Source organism: Lampris incognitus, chromosome 2 (genome assembly GCF_029633865.1).
Source record: "Lampris incognitus isolate fLamInc1 chromosome 2, fLamInc1.hap2, whole genome shotgun sequence".
Classification (NCBI taxonomy): domain Eukaryota; kingdom Metazoa; phylum Chordata; class Actinopteri; order Lampriformes; family Lampridae; genus Lampris; species Lampris incognitus.
Window position 1 is genome coordinate 93,191,579 of NC_079212.1, and position 23,054 is coordinate 93,214,632.

Below are 23,054 nucleotides of genomic sequence, written 5' to 3' on the forward strand. Positions count from 1 at the left end.
GCCCTGCAAACATCTGAGGTGGAGTCACGTTACACGTCTTTCATTACCAGAGGCCAGATAACGGATTATGTTCGGAACTTGGCGGTAAGAATTCTGCTCTCTTCCTCCTCTTCTTTCACGTTGCTTGTCTGACAAGCTGCGGTTGACACGACAAGCTTGGGGTATTAGCCCACGTTGTGTGTGGCACATTTTCTTGCAAATCCTTTTTAGTGCACATTCCATTTCCCCATGACAGCGGGGATGATGCACAGCTTTCCTCGGCTCGTTCTCATCTCGTATCACAAAGCCCGCCGCACCGCCACGTCTCTGCTTCTGCTTTGCCTCCATTTCGGCGTTAAAATAATTTGGACATAAAATTGGTCTCCGATGGCTCAGATATGCTACTGCAAGTGACAAATCTGTGTGTGTGTGTGTGTGTGTGTGTGTGTGTGTGTGTGTGTGTGTGTGTGTGTGTGCGTGCGTGCGTGTGTGTGCGTGTGCGTGCGTGCTTCTGTGGAGTTCCAAGGTTGCGGAGGGCAGACAAGAGGGGCACAGAAAATAGCTTTGTCCCTGTCCTCCTATTACTGCAGACTACTTACTGGGTGTGGTATGAAAATGGCTCCATTTGGGTGGGTGGGGAATTTCAGCGGCGGGAGCAAATTGTTGGGAGAATCTGGTTAGGTAGCCTCTCTTGGTCTGTCTGTCGGCCTCTCCCCGCGAGGCTCCCGAAAGCCGATCCTGCCCTTGTACCGGTCCAGTTCCCAGAGGGCAACGCCACGGTGGAGGTCCTTCTTCGTGTTCCGCTCCAGTGCCGGCGTGACGCCACACCCCCAGCTCCCCCATCGTTGGCGGTACGGTCCATCCCATCTGCGAGAGAAAGTTTTTTAAATCCGACTCCTGATGAAAAAGAGTCCCGTGCAGCAGCTTTGCTTGACATGTGTCCACAGGGGGATGGAATGGGACGGCATCGTGTTCTCTGCTGTAGAGGTACTGTACGGGACGCGGTGCGATACTGACACGGATCCTCTGGCGGGACTTAGCTCCTCGTCTGCAAGTGTGCACCGTGAAACCCTTTTGTCACAGTGCTGCATCCTTGCAGGCGGTGGAGGGAGATTAGGTGGTAAGTATGGAGAGAAATGGCCATCAAGTGCCTCCATACACACATGCAATGAGTACATGTGCATGCACGCTAGCTATCCTACCCCACTCCTCAACGCACACACACACACACACACACACACACACAGACACACACACACATCCATAAACACCTAGACTGGTCTGCATTCCTTGTTTTGTTGTCAGCTCGCTCCAGCGGCAGCAGAATTCCAGGGCCACCCCTCGCCCATCAGCTCTGCTGGCAAGGCCGGGCAGTGGAAGGATACAGGAGACGTCCGCTTATAAAAGGACAGCAGACGTCACCAGCTGACACCCCGCATTCATCACCTCTGCACTCAGATTAACACCCAGGGTCATCTGAGTGGGAGCGTGCTGGTGGTCACAGCCCGCCCCCCAGGGGCGAGGGGCAAGTCGGACAGGACTTAGGTCGCCGGTGAGGTCAAGGTCACAGGAGAGACAGAGAGGAGAGCAGACGTCACGTACTAAGACAGACAGCACGGAGAGACAGACCCACTGTACCATAAGAAAAGACTGCTGACCTACAGCCATCTTCCAGTATATGGCCGCCTCCGCCCCCCCCCCTCTTGCCCTGGCCTTATCTCTGGTCTATTCATCACTGAGGATCATTTAATCAATATCTATCATTTCTGCGGTAGACTTCATCTGATCCGAATAAAAGCGACAAAGCTGGTCTCACTGGATCCACACACACACATTGATGGACTGCAACCAGCCGAAGCGGAGGGTCTTCGACTCCGCTGAAAATTGAATTTGAAGAAAAACTGTTTTCACAGATTGCAGCGATGAGGAGAATTAACCGTGCCATTACAGATTATGAGAAACGCCCGAGGCTGCCAGAGCTCTTGGGTAGCTAACAAAATACACAACCAAAACATTTAATATCAGCCTATAAATGATGTCTAAATAAATACCCCCCCTCCCCAAAAAACATTTCCAAAATAAGAATAATTGCTGCCCCGGTTTGCATTGAGTATGGCTTGTCTTTTGCGGTTTGTTGTGCAAGTTGGACGTTTCGTGTAATTGTGCTCTGGATGGCTGCTGGCCTTCTGCAGCCGTCTCAAAATATACATCGCTCCTTCCTCACGCTCTTCTCCAAAGCAAACTTGTACGCCGAGTCGAAGCGCATGCAGTGAAACAATGAGCTTCTGGCACGCCGCTCTGCCCAGCACTTTCCTCCCGCTATCGCAACGTACTGCACGCGGAAACACGCCACATGTTTCTCATTTCACAATGCGGGGGGGTATAGTTATCCTGCATGCAAAATCTGGCAGGAGGTGGGGTGGTGGTGGGGGGGGGTGGATGTGTTGTATGTGTTGGATCAGATGGGGGGGTGTATAGTTATCCTGCATGCAAAATCTGGCAGGAGGTGGGGTGGTGGTGGGGGGGGTGTATGTGTTGTATGTGTTGGATCAGATGGGGGGGGGATGTATAGTTACCCTGCATGCAAAATCTGGCAGGAGGTGGGGTGGGGTGGGGGGGGTGGATGTGTTGTATGTGTTGGATCAGAATGGGGGGGTGGATGTGTTGTATGTGTTGGATCAGATGGGGGGGTGTATAGTTACCGTGCATGCAAAATCTGGCAGGGGGTGGGGTGGTGGTGGGGTGGGGTGGATGTGTTGTATGTGTTGGATCAGATGGGGGGGTGTATAGTTATCCTGCATGCAAAATCTGGCAGGAGGTGGGGTGGATGTGGGTGTGTTGTATGTGTTGGATCAGATGGGGGGGTGTATAGTTATCCTGCATGCAAAATCTGGCAGGACGTGGGGTGGGGTGGGGGGGTGGATGTGGATGTGTTGTATGTGTTGGATCAGATGGGGGGGATGTATAGTTACCCTGCATGCAAAATCTGGCAGGAGGTGGGGTGGGGTGGGGTGGGGGGGTGGATGTGTTGTATGTGTTTGATCAGATCGGGGGGGGTGTGTCCTAGAGCTACATACGCTGGCTAATCCTCCGTTTGATACCCTGCTTCGCATGCATCACTGTACGGTTTCTAAACGAGGGGATCTTTCCTGCGTAGGGAATTATGGCACCGCCTAGGGCACGATGACGTCAGACTCGACCGTGGAGACTCGCCGATGAAGTGGACCGAAGACAGACGACAGCCAGGACCGAGACGTTGGACAGGTTGGAGCTCACAGTACGGCGGCGGAGCCGAGCTTCTTAAGCAGTACTTGCAGTGCGCCAGACGTACTGTTATACACATACCCATAAAAACACACACAGGGTATATTCATCTTTCATAAACACAGCCCTTCCACTGCACCAACATCTAGGTCTGACCCTCGCCCTGGGATGGTCCCTGTGATTGTCCCTGTCGTGTCCTTTGTCACATGAGACGAGCGGACGCACGGTCCAGCTGAAGTAAAGGCGTGGACACCGAGTTCAGGTTCGGGGCATGATCACAATTCAATAGCGTCTCCTCTTTACTGCGAGGACTATTTTCAGACCCTATAGTAGTCCGTCCTTCTGAAAGCAAGACAGATGATAGACGAGGGGCGTCCGGGCAGCGTGGCGGTCTATTCCGTTGCCTACCGACACGGCGATCGCCGGTTCGAATCCCCGTGTTACCTCTGGCCTGGTCGGGCGTCCCTACCAACATAATTGTTTTTGTCTGTGGGTGGGAAGCCGGATGTGGGTGTGTGTCCTGGTCGCTGCTCTAGCGCCTCCTCTGGTCGGTCAGGGCACCTATTCGGGGGGGGGGACTGGGGGGAATAACATGATCCTCCCACGCGCAACACCCCCCTGGCGAAACTCTTCACTGTCAGGTGAAAAGAAGCGCCTGGCGACTCCACGTGTATCGGAGGAGGCATGTGGTAGTCTGCAGCCCTCCCCGGATCAGCAGAGGGGGGTGGAGCAGCGACCGGGACGACTCGGAAGAGAGCGGGGCAATTGGCCGAATACAATTGGGGAGAAAAAATGGGGAGGGGGGGATGATAGAAGCAAAACACAACCTTGACACAGGACCTGCTGCTAATTTCAAATAAATGGCGCGATAAAGGTGTCAGGGACCACGGGATCTGGTGTTCATCACCAAGACTCCTACCAAGGCCCCGGTCTCCTGGTAGTCTAATCACTACCAGATCTAAAGCCATTAATACCCTTCTCCTTGGCTCACGTGCATGCCTTGTGTGTGTGTGTGTGAGAGAGAGGGAGGGAGAGAGAGAGAGGGAGGGAGAGAGAGAGAGAGAGAGAGAGGAGGAGAGAGAGAGAGAGAGAGAGGGGAGGGAGAGAGGGGGGGAGAGAGAGGGAGAGAGAGAGAGAGAGAGAGAGAGAGAGAGAGAGAGAGAGAGAGAGAGAGAGAGAGAGAGAGAGAGAGAGAGAGAGAGAGAGAGGGAGAGAGAGAGAGAGACAGAGAGAGAGAGGGAGAGAGAGAGAGAGAGAGAGAGAGAGAGAGGGAGGGAGGGAGGGAGAGAGAGATGTGTCTTTGTCTTCATGCAGAGAAAGCAAGTATAGCAAACATCATAAAGTTCTGTGCCCTTCGGTTAAAAGCTCGGGGTTAGCTGAAACCCATTATGCATGGCCCGCTGCTCTCCCCCGAATGTGCACGACATCTGCTGGTTAAACGAGCCCGCCGTCTGTCCACCTGTTGATGCCATCCCTCTGCACCCCGCTCACCCTCCGCACCCCGCTCACCCTCCGCCCCCCCCCCCCCGCTCACCCTCTGGCTCTGTCGGGCTGCCAAGCTATGCGGCCTGCTGGCCGGGCTTGCAGCTAGCGTCGGTTATCCCGGCTCACGCCATATCGTAAATGGACAGTAAGGACCCCGCCGGAGACCCGCGCTTTTTTGGTTTTTTACTTGCACGAGCCTCTCAAGAGGGGTGTGTTGCAGCCTCGTGCATCTACGCGGACCGGGCCGCTCCTCGCCGCTCCCTTTTCAGTCCCCCCTATCAGACCAGCAAATCTCTCCTTCAAGCACCTGCACCCTGCCTGCAATTGTGGGTTTTCTGGGGGAGGAGTTGGAAAGGCGGGCGGTGGAGGAAGCAGACAGCAGAAAATCCCGCATACCTGCCCAGGCATCCCTGGCATGTCTGAATCCCCCCCACCCCCGGCTTCACTCACGGTGCACCGTCTCCTAAAAGAGAGGCGTGGTCTCACCTTGCTGCAGCTTGCCTGCAGCCATGTGTGCATGTGTGTGTGCGTGTGTGTGTCTGTGCGTGCGTGTGTGTGCCGGTATGGATTTCTTAATCGTGGTCGCGCCCGTTGGCACAGCAGCAATCACGTCTTCCTAATTGTCAGTGTGCTACAACGGCTTGTTTGCAGCCACGTGATGCTGATGACGCGCGAGATTCGGATGCAGGGCAGGAAGTGAAAAGCATGCAGAAAATCACTTCCTGCTCCTCCATCCGCAGTTTGTGACGTCATACGCGAACACCCTATAGGATGCACGGGATCAAACGGTGACAGCGTGTGTTGTTCAGTGTGTCTCGTAACTGGCGGCCCACAGAGAACAGAGGACATCGGGGACATCGGAGATAGCCGAGCGCGAGAGGTAGCCGGGCCTTATCGGCGCAACCCGCCGCGGTTTCCTGTCCGCCCCCCATCGACAAGCCGTAATCAGCTTGTCGCCACCGGCCGGGGCCCGGAGCTATTGATTCAGGACACACGTCCCTGCAGCCGAGTTGCTGCGTACCTGTGCCTGTCGAGTAGAAATAATTGGCACCAGATTATTCCTTATCTCCGGGCTTCCGGATGCTGTCACTCGGATGCTCTTCCCGCTTTTCTGACACCCTGTGTGTGTGTGTGCGCGCGCGCGTGTGTGCGTGAATAGAAACAGTGCAGCAGAGCTGTCTCATCCCCCCCCCCATCAAATCAGGGACACCTGTCTCCCTCTGCACAAGTCAAGAGGAGGAGAGCATTGATTTGAGAGGTGTGTTTACTTCCTGAGTGGCGGCGGGAGATTATAACAAATCTATTTCTGCTGTTTCAGATGACGGGAGAGGTTAATTAAAGCATCGGGGAGAGGTGGAGGATTCGCGGTTCGGCTGACGGAGAAGGTCACTTAGCTTCCCTCCGTCTATCACTCCCGTGCCTCGCTGGTCTGCGCGGCCAGCTTGCATTAAGTCCACATGTGCGCGCTTGTCGGGCGGGCAGATGGATGGCTTCGGAGGAGAGGGTTTTGTCGGACGGAGTTAGGTGGGGTTTGGACGGTGGAGGACGAGACTTTTGACATAATTGCGCTTCCAGAGAACTGCCATTGACTTTCCCATTCGAATGCAAAACACACAGGCAGCAGTGAATTATGGGAGTTATTACTGGCAGCTTTGCTGCAGTAGACTATGTCCATCCATCCATTATCTACACCCGCTTATCCCATTCAGGGTCGCGGGTGCGGGTGCGGGGGGGCTGGAGCCTATCCCAGCATGCATTGGGCGCAAGGCAGGAACACCCCCAAAGAAACTTTGCTGGGCGTCCAGGTAGTGTGGCGGTCTATTCCGTTGTCTACCAACACGGGGATCGCCGGTTCGAATCCCCGTGTTACCTCCGGCTTGGTCGGTTGTCCCTACAGACACCATTGGCCGTGTCTGCAGGTGGGAAGCCGGATGTGGATGTGTGTCCTGATCGTTGCAATAGCGCCTCCTCTGGTCGGTCAGAGGCTGTTGGGGGGGGGGGGGAATAGCGTGATCCTCCCACACACTACGTCCCCCTGGTGAAACTCCTCACTGACGGGTGAAAAGAAGCGGCTGGCGACTCCACATGTATCGGTAGTCTGCAGCCCTCCTCGGACAGGCAGAGTGGGTGGAGCAGCGACAGGGACGGCTCGGAAGAATGGGATAATTGGCCAGATACAATTGGGGAGAAAAAGGGGGAACACCCCCCCCCAAAGAAAAGTTTTGCTAATATATATTTGGGTTAGGATGACAAACCAGTGTGCCTCAATATGGTTTGAGCTAACAGAACCGGAGGGACGGGGTTCTGGGGTAACACCTCAATATGATTTGAGCTAACAGAACCGGAGGGACGGGGTTCTGGGGTAACACCCTCTCAAGGCAACACTTGGGTCTGAACGGTGAGCTCTGCACACACTTCCCTCAACACACAGCGTGATGGACAGCTGCCCGGGGAAACCCTGGCAGGGCCACAGGTGAAAGGTCAGAGGTCGCGTGGGGCTTTAGGTGACGGCTCATCCCGCCCCTTTACACTCTTCAGCATAATCTGGATTATCTCGGGGGGGGGGCTTTGAGTGCCTGCTCTGTGTCGGGTTACGAAAGAGAAGGTTTGGCGTTAAGCTTGGCCGGGGATGGGAACAGCGGAGAACGAGGAGACGAGGCTTTCCAAGAGAGAGTGATTTAAAAACAAAAAAACAAACGGCAATGACAATGAACTGGATTACTGAAATATATCGTCACATGAATATTAGTGCTGCCCGCTCAGGACGCGATGGAGAGCTTTTGATCTAATCCTCCTAATCCTGTTTTCTGCTGCATTACGCACCAAAAATTGAATACAGTAAAAAAATTTTTAAAAAAGCATTCAAACCGAGTCATTTTCATCCCGGTTCAGTGAGTATCCCATCCACCTCGCAGTTTTATCCAACAACACCCTGAGGAGATGCCAGGGAATATGGCAAGTCTATATTCATGCAGCGCCGCTAACTTCTTGTAGCCCTGCCTCGCAGCGTTTCCATCCGCCCGGCCTCCTCTTCCTCTCCGCCACGCTAATCCCTGGGTTTGGGAGAACATGCAAAACACGCGCTGGTTCCTTCCTCACTTTGTTTATACAAAAATGCTGTATCCTGGAGGCAGTGTCTGGGCCCATGGCCGGTGCTTTCATTCATGTGTGTGTGTGGGGGTGGGGGGGTCGTGCAGATGCTGCAAGCCTCTGTAATGATGATGAAGCTGTGTTTGTTGTTGTAGCTGGCTTCCGTAGCTGGCTGCCTGGCTAGAGTTAGGGTGGATGTGTGTGGGGTTGACGGCGGTGGTCGACGGTGACAACAGAGGTTATGGTGGGGGGGGATTAGGGCGAGGCTGAATAATGAGACGGAGCTGGTGTGAACGAGTGAAAAAACCCCTCTCGCCCCGGCTGACCTCTGACCCGGCACTTGGGACAAACACCCTCCCTCTGTCAGCTGCACCAACAGCAACGCTTGACGGTTGACACAGAAGAATTTTTCTTCATGCCTATTTGTGGACGCCTCCTAATCTCTCTCTCCCCCCCCCTCGATCCAGTCTGTCTCGACTTGCTCGAGAAATGTACGGTTGCCTCAAGCTGAGCCGCAGTTGGTGGAGCTCCTGTTAAATCCTCGCTCTTCTCCTACTGCCGACTAACCAGAAATGAACAAAGCTTGATTTAAGGTGTGCCCTTGTGCTTTCTGCCCCGCTATCAAGGTCATGACAAATGTGGCACGAGCTTGGGGGGGGGGAATTAGAAGGGGGGGGGGCAATTAGGGAGGTAAAATTAGAGAGGCCATTAGCAGCAAGTGTTGACTTAGGGTCCACCGGGGACAACATCCAACTCTGCCCTCTCTGGGTGTTCCCTCTCCGGTCCGGTGCTGAGTCTCTACCCTGTACTCCTAGGTCATTTTTCACCCCCAAGAGCGAGTGATGTGGGGAGCGGGGTGAGAATGGAGGGAGGAGTCCCCAGGGTAGAGGGGGTCTGACAGCGAACCTAAGAGCTTCCATTTATCAAAGTAGACGGCGGAGGGCCATGGAAACTCGGGGGCCGACATTGAGCCTTGACAGAGAGCTCTTCTATGCAGCCCGGAGGAGAGGCCGAGATTCCCCTCCTCTGCTGCCGGAGGGGCAGAGAACACTCGGCTCACCGCAGCCCTCGAAACTCCGTTTACAAAGGCACACAGAGGCTCTCTGATGCGTATTCTAATCATGACTTGGAAAGAGGACAAAACACTCTTTCTGTGTGCTCAGAGACTCACAAAACCACTGACAAAGATCTCAGCGGGCCAGCTTAGGTAAGTGAGTCGGGGGAGAAAGGACGAGGAGTTGAGAGGGTCTCGCGAGTCACGCTTCCTACTAGGGAGAACATTACAGGAAGCGGTGCAGTGCCAGCTCATGCACAGCCAGCCACCTGAATTTACTCCTCCTGGTATTTTGATAAAAAATAAAAACTTCCGAATGGTTTCTTGACGGCTGGCCGAGGAGTTTGCCATTTGGCACTTCACTAGAAATATAAAACACAAAGTTCCCAGCTGCTTTGAAGATGCGTTGTGCAAGACTTTTACGAGTGTTTAAATCAAACAGCAGGATCATTAAACCACTTTTCTGTCTTTATTTGGGGTGGGGTTGTTTCCCTCTTTTTCTCCCTAACTGTACTTGGCCAATTACCCCACTCTTCCGAGCCGTCCTGGTTGCCGATCCGGGGAGGGCTGCAGACTACCACGTGCCTCCTCCGATACACGTGGAGTCGCCAGCCTCTTCTTTTCACCTGACAGTGAGGAGTTTCACCAGGGGGACGTAGCACGTGGGAGGATCACGCTACCCCCCCCCCCCCCCAAAAAAGGCGCCCCGACCGACCGACCGACCAGAGGAGGCGCTAGTGCAGCGACCAGGACACACACCCACATCCGGCTCCCCACCTGCAGACATCATGGCCAGTTGTGTTTGTCGGGGCGCCCAACCAAGCCGGAGGCAACACGGGGATTCGAACCACCGATCCCCGTGTTGGCAGGCAACGGAATAGACCGCTGCTCTACTCAGACGCTCCCTTAAACCACTTTCCATCGACACATTTGATCTCCCATCTCCTGACTGGAAAGAAGCCAATCATTATTAGTCATCCAGAGAAAAACATTTCGGAAGATTTCAAACCTGAAAAAGAAGAGATCACGTGAGCCGTCCACGCTTTCTCCACGGAGGTTTCATACTGGCCACAACGCCGTGCATGGACTACATGCGAATTAGCATGCAGGCATCACAGAGCCGCAGGTCCGACCTTAAAAAACATGGCGGGGCTGCGTGACATCAGCAGGCGTGCTCGTCGTTTACTGGCTGCAGCCGGCGCGGCGCAGCGCGCGGCTTCACGTTCCGCTGAGATACTATATGCGACGGCCGGAGTCAGATAAGCCCCCCCCCGCCCCCGGCTTCCTTCCTTCCTTCCTTTTTCATCAAATCGAGCCCACTCATCTCTCGGCGAGGACTGACGGGGAGTATGTCAACAAAACATCTCCTGTCATTTGGCCCTTCGGGTTGTTGTAGCATCGCCGCCTGCACCATCCATAACGTTGCATGTGGAGGTGTTGTCATAACAGCTTGGAGAAAAAAACAAAACGACACAATACACCACTACCATCTATCTTAAATCCCCCCCCTCCCTAGGCCTGGTTAATGCCATTTTGATTTATCCCCTCGCTCCCCCCGACACCTTCCCTTTCCATTGGCTTGTCTGATCCTGCCAGCATCACCTAGCTGCCTGTCTGCATACCAACCCATTGAGATAACACACGTCTCGTTCTGTTGATCCCGTTGCCTCCTTTCTTTAGCACCCGGCGTGTCACAGGTGAGAGCAGCGAGGTGACGGCGTGGGTGGGGGGGGTGAGTGGGGGGGACGCATGCGTCATGTGTGCAGTGATGGTGTATTTTGCTGTGAGCGTCAGGCTGATGGTTCACCCATAAATAATATTCCACTGTAGCACGAACAAAGAGGGTCCTTAATAGTCCAGCCTAATTCGATTCAACAGGCCCACAGGGGGCGTCCGATAGGCTGATATTATGGGGCGGGGAGGGGGGGAGCGGTAACCCCCCCCCTCCTTAAATGCACCGCGATGCTCCGAATGGCCTTTATATAAGCCCCTCTCCTCGCGGGACGTGAGGATAAATAGTCTATGAGAGGACTGTGATGGGAATGTAAACCGGACTGGGCTGAGAGCACGCCTGTTAGCATGACCGGCCGGGCTGGCTAGGTTAGCTCCGGGGTCACTGGGGGCAGCGGGGGGGGGGCAGCGGAGGGGAGGGGGTAATCATGCAGCGCGCCGCTAATGGACCCGTGCTCGAGCCCCATCTGCCTCTGCACGGCTGACAGAATGCTGCTGACCCTGCCACCTCGTGCACCCACTTGACCCCTGTATCAGCGCGGGACAAAGACGGTGTCACCCCCCGACCAGGTAGACGTCAAGAGAGACCCCCCCTCCCCCCGGTCCGGCCTCGTGCACTAATGCCATGCGACAGGCAGGAGACAGCTGCATAAAAAGCGCTAGGTGGCCGCGTGTTGAGTGGCGTAGCGTGGTCCTCAGGCGGGGTATCAGAATTGGGGCCTGTGGCGAGGGGGCTCGCTCATTCATGTGTCGGGCTTTGTGCGCCGTTAGATGGAAATTCTTCTGGAACAGACTGTGACAGGCACGCACAGCCACGAGACACCGGCGCTCCGCCCGCATCCGTCTCAGAGCATGCCTCCATGGGAAGCAGAGGGAGGGTCTCATGGATGAGGGGTGTCGCGTCATTCAGCGCTGTCCTCACCGCATCTGTACACTGTTAGACGCTTGTGTCGCCGGCCTTACTACACAATGTGGGACTCGCAACTCCCAGCCTAACGTGTGTCGTAGTAAACGAACTTACGTTACACAGCAAGGCATCACTTTTATCAAATATAAGTGTTATTTACGTTTAGAAGGTTGTATTAAAGTGTTTAAAGGTTGCTCAAACTTTTTTGACAATCCCCCCCCCCTTTTTTTTCTCCCCGATTGTACTTGGCCAATTACCCCACACTCTTCCGAGCCGTTCCGGTCGCTGCTCCACCCCTTCTACCGATCCTGGGGGGGGGGGCTGCAGACTACCACGTGCCTCCTCCGATATACATGGAGTCGCCAGCCGCTTCTTTTCACCTGACAGTGAGGAGTTTCACCAGGGGGACGTAGCGTGAGGGAGGATCACGCTATTCCCCCTAGTTCCCCCTCCCCCCGAACAGGCGCCCCCGACCGACCAGAGGACGCGCCAGTGCAGCGACCAGGACACGCAACCACATCCGGCTTCCCACCCGCAGACACGTCCAGTTGTGTCTGGAGGGACGCCCGACCAAGCCGGAGGTTAACGCGGGGATTCGAACCGCCGATCCCCCCGTGTTGGTATGCAGTGGAATAGACCGCCACGCCACCCGGACGCCCAAGGTTGTTAAAACTTCTAACGCCGTGACCCGAGCTTGACTTACACTTCCGTGAGCATGGTAGATCGGGTTTCCTTACATTGCATTCCCCCTTTGCAAAGAGACGGAGAAAACCCATTGCTTTGGTAACGGATGCCATTAGTGGCAGACTGCACACTGGTAGACCAGAAGATCAATACGGCACTGACCTACCCAGAGCAGGATAAATACACTGGGCGCACAAACTCTGCCTCCCGCATCCTTTTAAAATCTGCAGTTACAACCTCAGTTTAGGAACAAAACATATTAACTTACAAGTCAGTCTTGAGCAAACTACTACACATGCGTTCACACACACGCAGACACACACACACAGACACACACACACAGACCGGGCCTGAGGAGTTACAGTATTACAGGTAACCCGCCCAGCTTGTTATTGTTGGGGAAGGGTCCGGGCTCTGTGTTGTGTTGCCCCTTTTGCGGCCTGGATGAAGCAGTGTTGGAGCCCGAGCCTCGGAAACACGAGCCACGTTTTCATACGGCTTTTCAGAATTTGGGCCAATCATGTGACGGGCTCCGCTGAAGCTGGAGATCCTCCAATAAGGACCCCCTCATCTGCTGGATCTGGATTGAGATCCGACAGCTTTTGTCTTCTCTCGGACCTCTTTTATCTTCTGTCGTGTCTGTGGCTTTTTTTCCTTTCTCCTTTTAGCATCCTCCTCAGTGGCACGGAGACTCCAACATGCAGGAGGAGCCTGCAGCGAGGACACACACCTCAGAACACACTGCAGATGACGCACAGCAAGTGAACATCAGCTGGGCTGTAGCGTGCAGCATCCCACTGCTTCTTTTGGCGTCTAACCACCTCGTGCCTTTCAACAGTGAAGAAAAAACAATGTACTGTTTGCATTATGATGCAAACCTAGGAGTACAGCAGGGACATTTAGAACAGCTTCACACCCCCCCCCCACACACACACACACTGAGCACAGCAGGAGGTGTTTAGCGGTGGTTTTCTGGAGATTCATAACGTGGCTGCTGGGTGTGAACGAGAGGAGGAGGTGAATGGAAGGATAAAGGGGACGATGAGGTGTAGGGTCTCCCAGTGAGGGCTGTTGGTCCTGTCTTGTGTGAAGTCCGGCCGTGGGATGGAGGTAATGGTAGAAGGAAGGGGGGTGGTGGTAGAGGTGGGAGGAGGGGACAGGGGGAGGGGGGCGGCATAAAGGAATACAGATGGCTGGAATACTACAGAGGACAGCCTTGGGAAAAGAGGGGGGATGGGGCATAAATTAATAAATTGTAATGACTGCAGTTTAAGGGCAATTGGAAATCTTGTACTAATCCCATTATAATCATAATGATATTGTCGCGGGACTGGGTTTAGATGTTCTTATATTAAGTAGTTGGAGGCTGGGAATTATGGTGCGACAACACAGTCTCTGGCGTTAATTAGCCGGGCTAGGCTACGGGTTTAGCAACCCACCTTGCACTGCTCCTGCAGTCTGCAGACGATGACGGACGCTGGCTAGCCTGGCTGGGATGGTCTCACTCTGCAGACACTCGCACTGTCACTGGCTGCACACTCTGATCTCTCTCTGGGGGCTGGTAATCACTCTTACTGGTTCTATTATGGTCGTCGCTGGTTAGTCACTGTCTAGCGTCAGCTCAGTCGAGGTGTAGGAGTCAGGAATGTTACGTCTGATCGCTAACACGTTATGCTAAGCTAACACTGTGTGACAGTCTGTAAACCACTATAACAACTAACCCACGCTGTGCTGTGCAATGGATAACAATAGGCAGCACGCACGCATTCCTAAGTCTCTTCTCATTGGCTAACAGGGTCTCGCGTTACTTTAGTCAGACTGTCTGTCTGTCACTATATGTCAGGGAGCTGTCCCGCAACACTACCCCCCCTTTAGATTGTTGAGTCCCTTCAACATAAAGATAAAATAACTCTGGGAACTAGAGTCGGAATTACACCCGGGACAAAACACCCGGCACACAACTAGGCCCGGAACTAAGGGCGTCAAAATAAACTGGTTGGGTGGTCACTATTAAAGTAGGACTCCTGTGACTAGCCTAGTAACCCCCTAAGTCAACTAGTCACGTCCGTCAAGATCAGTCTCGAACAGAGTCCCGGAGCCAGGCAGGCGGCCGGACTGGTCTGCCCCGTCTAGTGGTGGGGAGGGGCAGGGGCTCAGCAACGTCTGCTTCGGCTCCCTCTGGGTCAGGGGCGGAAGACTGCCCGCCTGGAACACGGGCTGCGGCCTCTCGGCGTCGAGTAGTGGTCGGCTCCCCTGGAGAACTGCTGGCAGCCAAGGGCGGAGACAAGGAGGGAGACACCTGGGCGCTCGTGGGGCTTTCATGGGGCTTTCGTGGGGCTTTCGTGGGGCTTTCATGGGGCTTTCGTGGGGCTTCCGTGGGGGGGCCCGATGTGTCATCTTCCTCATCGGGGAACACGTCTTCCAGACGTAGGTCGAGGTCGTCATCGCTCTCGAACCCCTGATCCTCCGCCAGTCCACCGATATCCTCCTGTCGCTCAATCTCTTTGTCGTCCGCTGCCTCTGTTTCCGGATCCTCGAGGTCTTCTCCTGGTGTACTCGGCAGGTTCTCTCCTGACGCCGGAATCTGCAGCAGTGCGTGCCGCCTCCGCTGAATCCAGATGGGTACTTCCTCGGCGAGGTAGGGCAACAGTCGGTCATGGTGGAGGACTCTCTCCTTCCTGCCCTCTTGGACACGGTACAGGACGTTTCCCATCTTCTCTGTTATGAGTGCCGGGCCTCTCCACCGTGGCTTCAACTTTGGCGATTGGCCCTTCTTTCGCGCGTCGTCCCTGACATACACCAGATCTCCGGGGTGGAATGTGCGTTGACGGGCCCGCAGATTGTGGTCTTTCTTGCTCCGGAGTTGAGATGTACGGAGACGCTCACGTGCCAGTTCGTGGATGTCTAGCATGTTGGCTTCCAGGTCAGCAACATATTCGGCTGGGGGACTACGATGGGCGTTGGCCTCCTGCACCCGTAGAGTGAGTCCTTGGGGCTGGTGGACTTCACGGCCAAGCATCATCCGGTTCGGCGTATACCCTGTAAGGGCATGGGGTGAGCTGCGGTATGCGCTGGCGAGGAGGTGGAGGTTCTTGTCCCACTCACGCTGGTTTTTCTCTACGTAGCAGCGGATCATTTGGAGAAGCGTCCGATTAAACCTCTCAACTTGGCCATTCGACGCAGGATGGTAAGGAGTCGTTCTGGTTTTGGCTATTTGGAGAAGCTCACAGAGGTCACGGAACAGGCTGCTTTCAAAGTTGCGTCCCTGATCTGTGTGGATTTCTAGGGGCGACCCGAACCGGGAGATGAACTCCTGTAGAAGCTTCGTCGCAGTCACTTCCGCGGTTTGTTCAGGGATAGCTGCGACTTCCACCCACCGGGTGAACTGGTCCACCATGACAAGGACGTACTTGTTCCCGGATGCCGAGATAGGGAACGGCCCGACGACATCTATGTGGACCCTGTCCATGGGAGCACCGGCCTGGAACAGTTGCATCTGAGCTCTGCCGACCCTCCCGGAAGACTTGCAGGCTTGGCACTGTGGGCACCGGCGGACAAATTGTTGGACGCTGTCCGCCAGTCCCACCCAGAAGAACTCCCGCTTGACTCGGTGGCACGTCTTTTCTCTTCCCAGGTGGCCTGACTGCGGAGGGCAGTGGCAAGAACGCAGGACTTCTTGTTGGAGGGCTGCTGGAACTATCAGGCGGTAGACAGGGACTTGGCCGGTTCCCTCATCCCAGCGGTAATAGAGAACGTCTCCACGGCGTTCCACATGGTCCCAGCACAACCAGAACTTGCGCACGGCCGGACCCTCCAGGGCTACTTCATCTTGAGACGGTAGCTGGCCTCCATCCTTCCAGGCGTGAAGCTTCCTCAGCAAAGGGTCACTGCGCTGGTACTCTGCCAGCTCCTTCTCGGTATACTGGGGCAGCCAGTTAACAGTGGGTGGCGATGACTGGATCCCAGTGTTTGAGTTCTCGTCCACTGGTGGCTCGGCAGTGTCCACCGGGTTCTGGTCGGGTGTCGAAGGTCTTGACGCCGGATCCGTAGTCGCCGGGGTCCTCGTCGTCCTACGGATCGCCAGGGGGACCACGTCGTCGACATCCTCGTCGAACCTTGCCCATCTCTGGTGTTCACGTCGGCAGTACGGGCAGCCTTGGCAGGGCAGTGAGTCGGGGCTTTCTCCTGCCCGGTAGCAGTCACAAGTTGGCGCTGGCGCCCTTGAAAGTGCATCCGCGTTGCCATGCTTGACTCCTGCTCGATGCTCTATTTTGAAGTGGAACTGGCTAAGCTCCTCAATCCACCTTGCTAGCTGGCCTTCGGGACTTTTAAAGCGGAAGAGCCAGGTCAGGCTGTTGTGATCAGTTCTCAAGGTGAAGTGCCGTCCGAGCAGGTAGTGCCGGAACTGTCTGGCGAACCGGACTACGGCCAGCAACTCCCGGCGAGTTACGCAGTACCGTTGTTGGACTTTTTGGAGGTGGGCGCTGGCATAGGAGACAACCCTTTCCTCCCCCTCTTGGACCTGCGAGAGCACCGCGCCTATACAGGTGTTTGAGGCGTCAGTGTCGAGGATGAACTCGCCATCTTTGGTGGGGTAGGCTAGCACCGGAGTGGACGTGAGTCTCTTCTTCATCTCCTCGAACGCCTCCTGCTGGCGATCGGTCCAGTGGAACTCTGTTCCTTTACTCTGAAGCTCGTACAGCGGGTTGCAGATGAGAGAGAAGTTGCGGACGAAGCGTCGGTAGTAGTTGCACAGCCCAAGAAAGGCCTGGAGCTCCGTGATGTTGGAGGGTGGACTCCAGTCTTCCACTGCCTTCACCAGCTCGGGGTTGGGAGCGATCCCCTGTCCGCTCACTATGTGGCCCAGGAAAAGCACTTCGCTGCGCAGGAGATGACACTTTGAGGGCTTTAGCTTGAGCCCGCTGGCTTGGACCCGCTCGAGGACGATGGCCAGGTTCTTCAACCCATCTTCAACACTGCGGCCAATGACGATGACGTCATCTAGGTACACGAGGAGGCTCTTCCACTGCAACCCGCGCAGGACAACCTCCATGGCCCTCTGGAAGGTGCCTGGCGCGTTGCAGAGTCCGAAAGGCATTCGGGCGTACTCGTACAGGCCATAGCGAGTAATGAAGGCCGTCTTGCATCGGTCAGCAGGATGGACTCCAATTTGCCAGTATCCACTCTGCATGTCTAACGTGGAGAACACGGTTGCGCCTTCCAGGGTGTCCAGACACTCTTCAATCCTTGGAAGCGGGTACGCGTCCTTCAGCGTCAGTTCATTGAGTCTTCGGTAGTCGATACACCATCGAACGCCTCCATCTTTCTTCCTCACCAGGACCACAGGTGAAGCCCACTCAGACGTCGATGGCGTTATCACTCCAGCCTTCAGCATTTCCTGGAGGTGCTGTTCCTCCTCTTGCTGGAACCCCAGCGGTGTGCGGCGGGCTGCCTGGCGTACTGGGCGTCCCTCTCCGGTGTCGATGCGGTGCTGGACAGCATCAAAACAGCCCAGGTCGTCGTTTGCTGCTGCAAAGACCTCCTTGTGCTTGACCAGAAGCTGCAGTAGGGCTCTCTGCTGCCCCTCTTCGAGCTCCTTACTGGCGGCTGCATACAGGGATGACAGATGGTCTGGTAGATCCAAGGCTGTTGCGGACTCCAGCCGTCGCACTGACACTTGTTCCTTCTCCGCCGGGTTCGTGGGGTTCGGCTCTAGGGACGGGGTTTCCTCTGCCTCAACCAACACGCCCAAGCAAACACCTCTCCTTAGGGTCACTTCACGGGGCGACAAGTTGCATAGTCGCACAGGGACTCTCTTGGCAACGTCGACTACTACACTGCCTGAAGAGACTCCTTCTGCAAGGCCAGTGGGCTCCAGGACGGCAGAAATTCCTGGCTTTGGGCCTTCCACTAGACCCCAGACGTCGCGTTCGCTCTCCGCTGGTAAAGTCGAGGGGCACTCCAGCAGTACTCTGGAAACCGTGTACTCTCCTAGCGACCTGCCTATGACGACAGTGCCGATCGGTTCTCCATCAACGTGTACTTGTCCTCCGACCGAAACTGTGACTCTGGCGGCTAGCATAAAGTCCAGACCCAGGAGAAAGGGGTCGCGGATGGGTGCGACGTAGACGTCCCAGTCCTTGGTCTTACGGCCCAAGCGGATGGTGACTCTATACTTCGGAGTCTCGGTCATTTCTTTCCCCTCCTCCGCGTTCCTCAGGACGGCAGTCCCCACACTTGGCTGACCAGCTAGCTCCAGCTGACGGAAGGTGTCTTCAGACATGACGGTCGCCTCCGCGCCGGTGTCCACAACGCACTTGAGTTCCAGTTTGTTGACCGTGATGGGCACTACCAGACTAGGACCATCTCCTGCTGCTCGGTTTATGCGGGGTGCTGGCTGGCTATCGGCCTTTTCCTTGACGTGAGGGCTCGGTGAGCGGGAGGTGCAGTCTCGTTTGAAGTGGCCCTGGCCTCCACACTGGTAACAGGAGCCTCTAGGGGTGGCGCCCGGACTCGGTGATTGGTAACGCCGCTGCCCATTAGTGCTGCTCGCCGGCCGCTCTAGAGTTCTGCCCCGTTCCTCCTTCTTCTGTTCGGCTGTGTCGGATGTCAGCTGCGGGGGGGACGGTTTCCAGGAACGCCGCATTTCCTGCAGCAGCGCCGCTACCTCGGCTTTCAACTCCTTGATGTCAGCATTTAGGTCGGACTGCGTCGCGCCGGTGGCCGTCGATGTCGGGTTTGGCGCTCCCCCTTTACGCTCATCATCCCATGACACTCGGCGAATCCGCCCCTTAGCTTCGCTCTCCCTTCCAAGCGTTGCTCGATAGTCGTATTCTCGGGCTTCTACCTTCTTGAGGGCGTCTGCCAGGGTCTTAGGTTCGGAGCCCAGGACTTCGTAGGCGATGTTTTGGTTGCGCAGGCCTCGCAGGAACGCCTCGGCCGCGAACTCCTCCTGCAGTCCGACGTCGACCCCTAGCGTAACCAGCTTCCGTACTTCCTCTCCAAATTCAGACAGGCTAGTCTCCTTCCCCTGCCGAACCTCGCTCAGTTTACGGCGGGCAGTACTTTCGGGTATTTCTCGTCCGAAACGGCGCCGTAGCTGCTCCACCAGCTTGTCGTAGTCCTCGCGGATAGGAGTCGGTTGCGCCATAACGAATGACATAGCGCCTTCTCGCAGTCGCAGGTAGAGCATGTCCAGGCAGACTTCCTTGCTCCAATTCCGCTTCCGGGCCATCCTCTCAAACGGGCCAATAAAGGAGTCCCAGTCGCCCTTCCCATCGTAGGTAGCTAGCAGCTTCACTTCACTTTCGTGTCCTACTTCTCTCCTGTAGCTACTACTCCGGTCCCGACCGTTCCCTACCACTGGACTATTTGTTATGACGGATGGCGGCCCTCCGGTACCACCAGTAGGCGGCGCCGCGTCACCCCGGCTGGGCGTGCTCAGGAAATGGTGACTCCCTTCCGGAAATGCGTTCCGGGCTCTGGCGCTCCTACCACCCCGCTCCGCTGGAGTACTGGTGACAAGGGGTTTGGGATGGTGACTTCTGTTGCGGCCATCCGCTACTGGGCCGACATTCTCCATTCCCGGGGGCAAAGCATATTCACGGGGTCTCACATCCGGTCCGTCTGGACGGGGGACCAGTGGAGTAGTTAACTCCATGTCCTGCACCTCCAATGTTGTAATGCTATGACTGGCTCCATGGCCACTATCAAAGCCCTCCTGATAGCCATTGAATGGCTGCGGGGAACTAGGGAGCGGGTGGAGTCCCGTGCTCAATTGCTGCACAGCGGGAGGTTGGGGATGTGGCACAACTCGCCCGACAAGTACCCCTTTAAGCATGCACTTCACCTCCTCCATTGATTGTTCCTGCTTTTCTTGGTTAAGGAGGGACCGCTCAAACATTTGGGCTAGACGACACATCTGCTTTTCCATTTCGCTTTCCACAGCGCTATCCTCTCCCCCCCCCTACAGCACCATGCTCCACGTGCTCGATCTCCTCAGTAGGTTCCAACATCATCTAGATCACATGCAACGATGGCCTTGATAAAGTGCTACTGCACGTAATTAGCCGGTTGCTAGTTAGCAAGGACGCTAACGTAAATAGCAATAGCACCGCTATTCTGTATGGAGACAGAATGCAATCCAATTTCACCACTTCTGAACACCACTTGTCGCGTGACTGGGTTTAGATGTTCTTATATTAAGTAGTTGGAGGCTGGGAATTATGGTGCGACAACACAGTCTCTGGCGTTAATTAGCCGGGCTAGGCTACGGGTTTAGCAACCCACCTTGCACTGCTCCTGCAGTCTGCAGACGATGACGGACGCTGGCTAGCCTGGCTGGGATGGTCTCACTCTGCAGACACTCGCACTGTCACTGGCTGCACACTCTGATCTCTCTCTGGGGGCTGGTAATCACTCTTACTGGTTCTATTATGGTCGTCGCTGGTTAGTCACTGTCTAGCGTCAGCTCAGTCGAGGTGTAGGAGTCAGGAATGTTACGTCTGATCGCTAACACGTTATGCTAAGCTAACACTGTGTGACAGTCTGTAAACCACTATAACAACTAACCCACGCTGTGCTGTGCAATGGATAACAATAGGCAGCACGCACGCATTCCTAAGTCTCTTCTCATTGGCTAACAGGGTCTCGCGTTACTTTAGTCAGACTGTCTGTCTGTCACTATATGTCAGGGAGCTGTCCCGCAACAATATGTTTGTCTTGATTAATATGCAAATCCTCAAAAGTGATTCTCGTTTAAAAAAATAATCTCCCGGGGTATATTCTTTTAATTCTGGCAGCTCTGTCATCTTGGTGTTTTCTTTTTCTTTTTTCTTTTTTGTGAACGGGTATCAAGTGAAGAGAAATCAACGAGGTGATAACGCGTCTTATCGGCGTTGGGAAGAAAGAGGAATGCAACAGGGCTGTCAAACCACGCCATATTTATTATTCCGCGAGCCCATATCAAAGTTGATTGCAACGTAGTGAAGTGAGATCTGCCGGGGGAAGAAGTCTATTTAGTCTAGTTCAACGGCTGATGTCCATGTCGACATTTTCTTGTAGCCTACACTTTAATCGCGCGTCCTCTCATTAACTGCAGGACCACATAGGAGTACTGCGTGTAACAAATACTTTTCTAAACGGCCTGATTTCCCTTCAAATGAAGTAGCCTCGCTGAAAATAATTGCAGGCTAGAACTATCATTTACATTCCAATAGGGCGAAGATGTGCTCTGAAAGGAAAATTTGTCATTCAAGATGAAACACGTTGGCACCCATTACATCTGCGACGTGTAACGTGAATAGTCTGCAGTGGGCGGGGCCTCTCCTCCAACATGCCGCCCTGCAATTAAAGCAACGCAGCCCAAGGTTAGACTGACGGACAGCCTGACAGACCTATAGACTACTGTCTGTCCGTGTAATCCTTTTCAGGCTTTTTACTTCCCTTGCTGACTGACATACTCCCCCCTCCCCCCCATTTTTTTGAAACAGCAGCACCTCATGGTTAGGTAGTTTTCACGTTTGATAGACAGATGGGACATCCTACACTGTGACCCCCGTGGCCCTTTTCTCACCCGTGACCATGAGGGTATGTGTTGGGAGCGGGGCTGTTTGGAGGAAATTGAAGGAGGAATTTCAGTTGCCTTGGTCAGTTTAGAAATGAGAAGAAGGAATTTTGCAACCCTAAATACATTAGTTGTCTGGCACTCATGATGATGATGATGATTTATTTCGAGGCAGGATATCTTCTTCTTTTGGCTTATTCTGTTTCTCAGGGGTCACCACAGCGGATTTTACAGTTTCCATCAGTACCCTGTGAGGGCGCAGCACCAATGGTGGCCGTTGTTAACCCAGGCCTTGACCGATCCAGTATGGAGCCTTGACCGATCCGGTTATGGTCTTGTCAATCCGCATACTGATTTGGTAAAATTTTATGTTGGATGCCCTTCCTGACACAACCACTAACCCTATGGGTGGGGGCACAGGTAAAGCGCTGGATGCCATCCCAGTATTCATGGACTAGCACCCATGCCTGTCGCTATGAATAAGCAGGATACAGCATACAGATAATCCATTGCCAATAATCTGAAGTGATCAACAAATCCACACATCAAACTCAGCGAACAGATCTCCACATGCATCAGATTATTTGTCACATGTTGGAAAAGGAGTAAGAGGAAGTATACACTTATTTTTTCCCACCCCTTCTCACCTACTCTCCCCCCCCCTTTTTTTTCTCCACAGTTGTACTTAGCCAGTTATCCCACTCTTCCAAGCCGTCCCCCCCTCTGCTGATCCGGGGAGGGCTGCAGACTACCACATGCCTCCTCCGATACATGCGGAGTCACCAGCCACTTCTTTTCACCTGACAGTGAGGAGTTTTACCAGGGGGACGTAGCGCGTGGGAGGATCACACTATTCCCCCCAGTTCCCCCTCCCCCCCGAACAGGCGCCCCGACCGACCAGAGGAGGCGCTAGTGCGGTGACCGGGACACTTAAACCCGCATCTGGCTTCCCACCCGCAGACACGGCCAATTGTGTCTGTTGGGACGCCCGATCACGGGGATTCGAACTGGCGACCCCCGTGTTGGTAAGCAACGGAATAGACTTTAAATAGCAACTGATGGGGTTTCACAGTGAAAGAGGTGGAGGGGTAAGTAAGTGAAGAGACATTGAAGAGATAGACAGATGGACAAACAGACGGACGGACAGACAGACAGATGGACAGACAGAGAGACAGACAGACAGATGAACAGACAGACAGAGAGACAGACAGATGGGCAGACAGACAGATGGACAGACAGAGAGACAGACAGACAGATGAACAGACAGACAGAGAGACAGACAGACGGGCAGACAG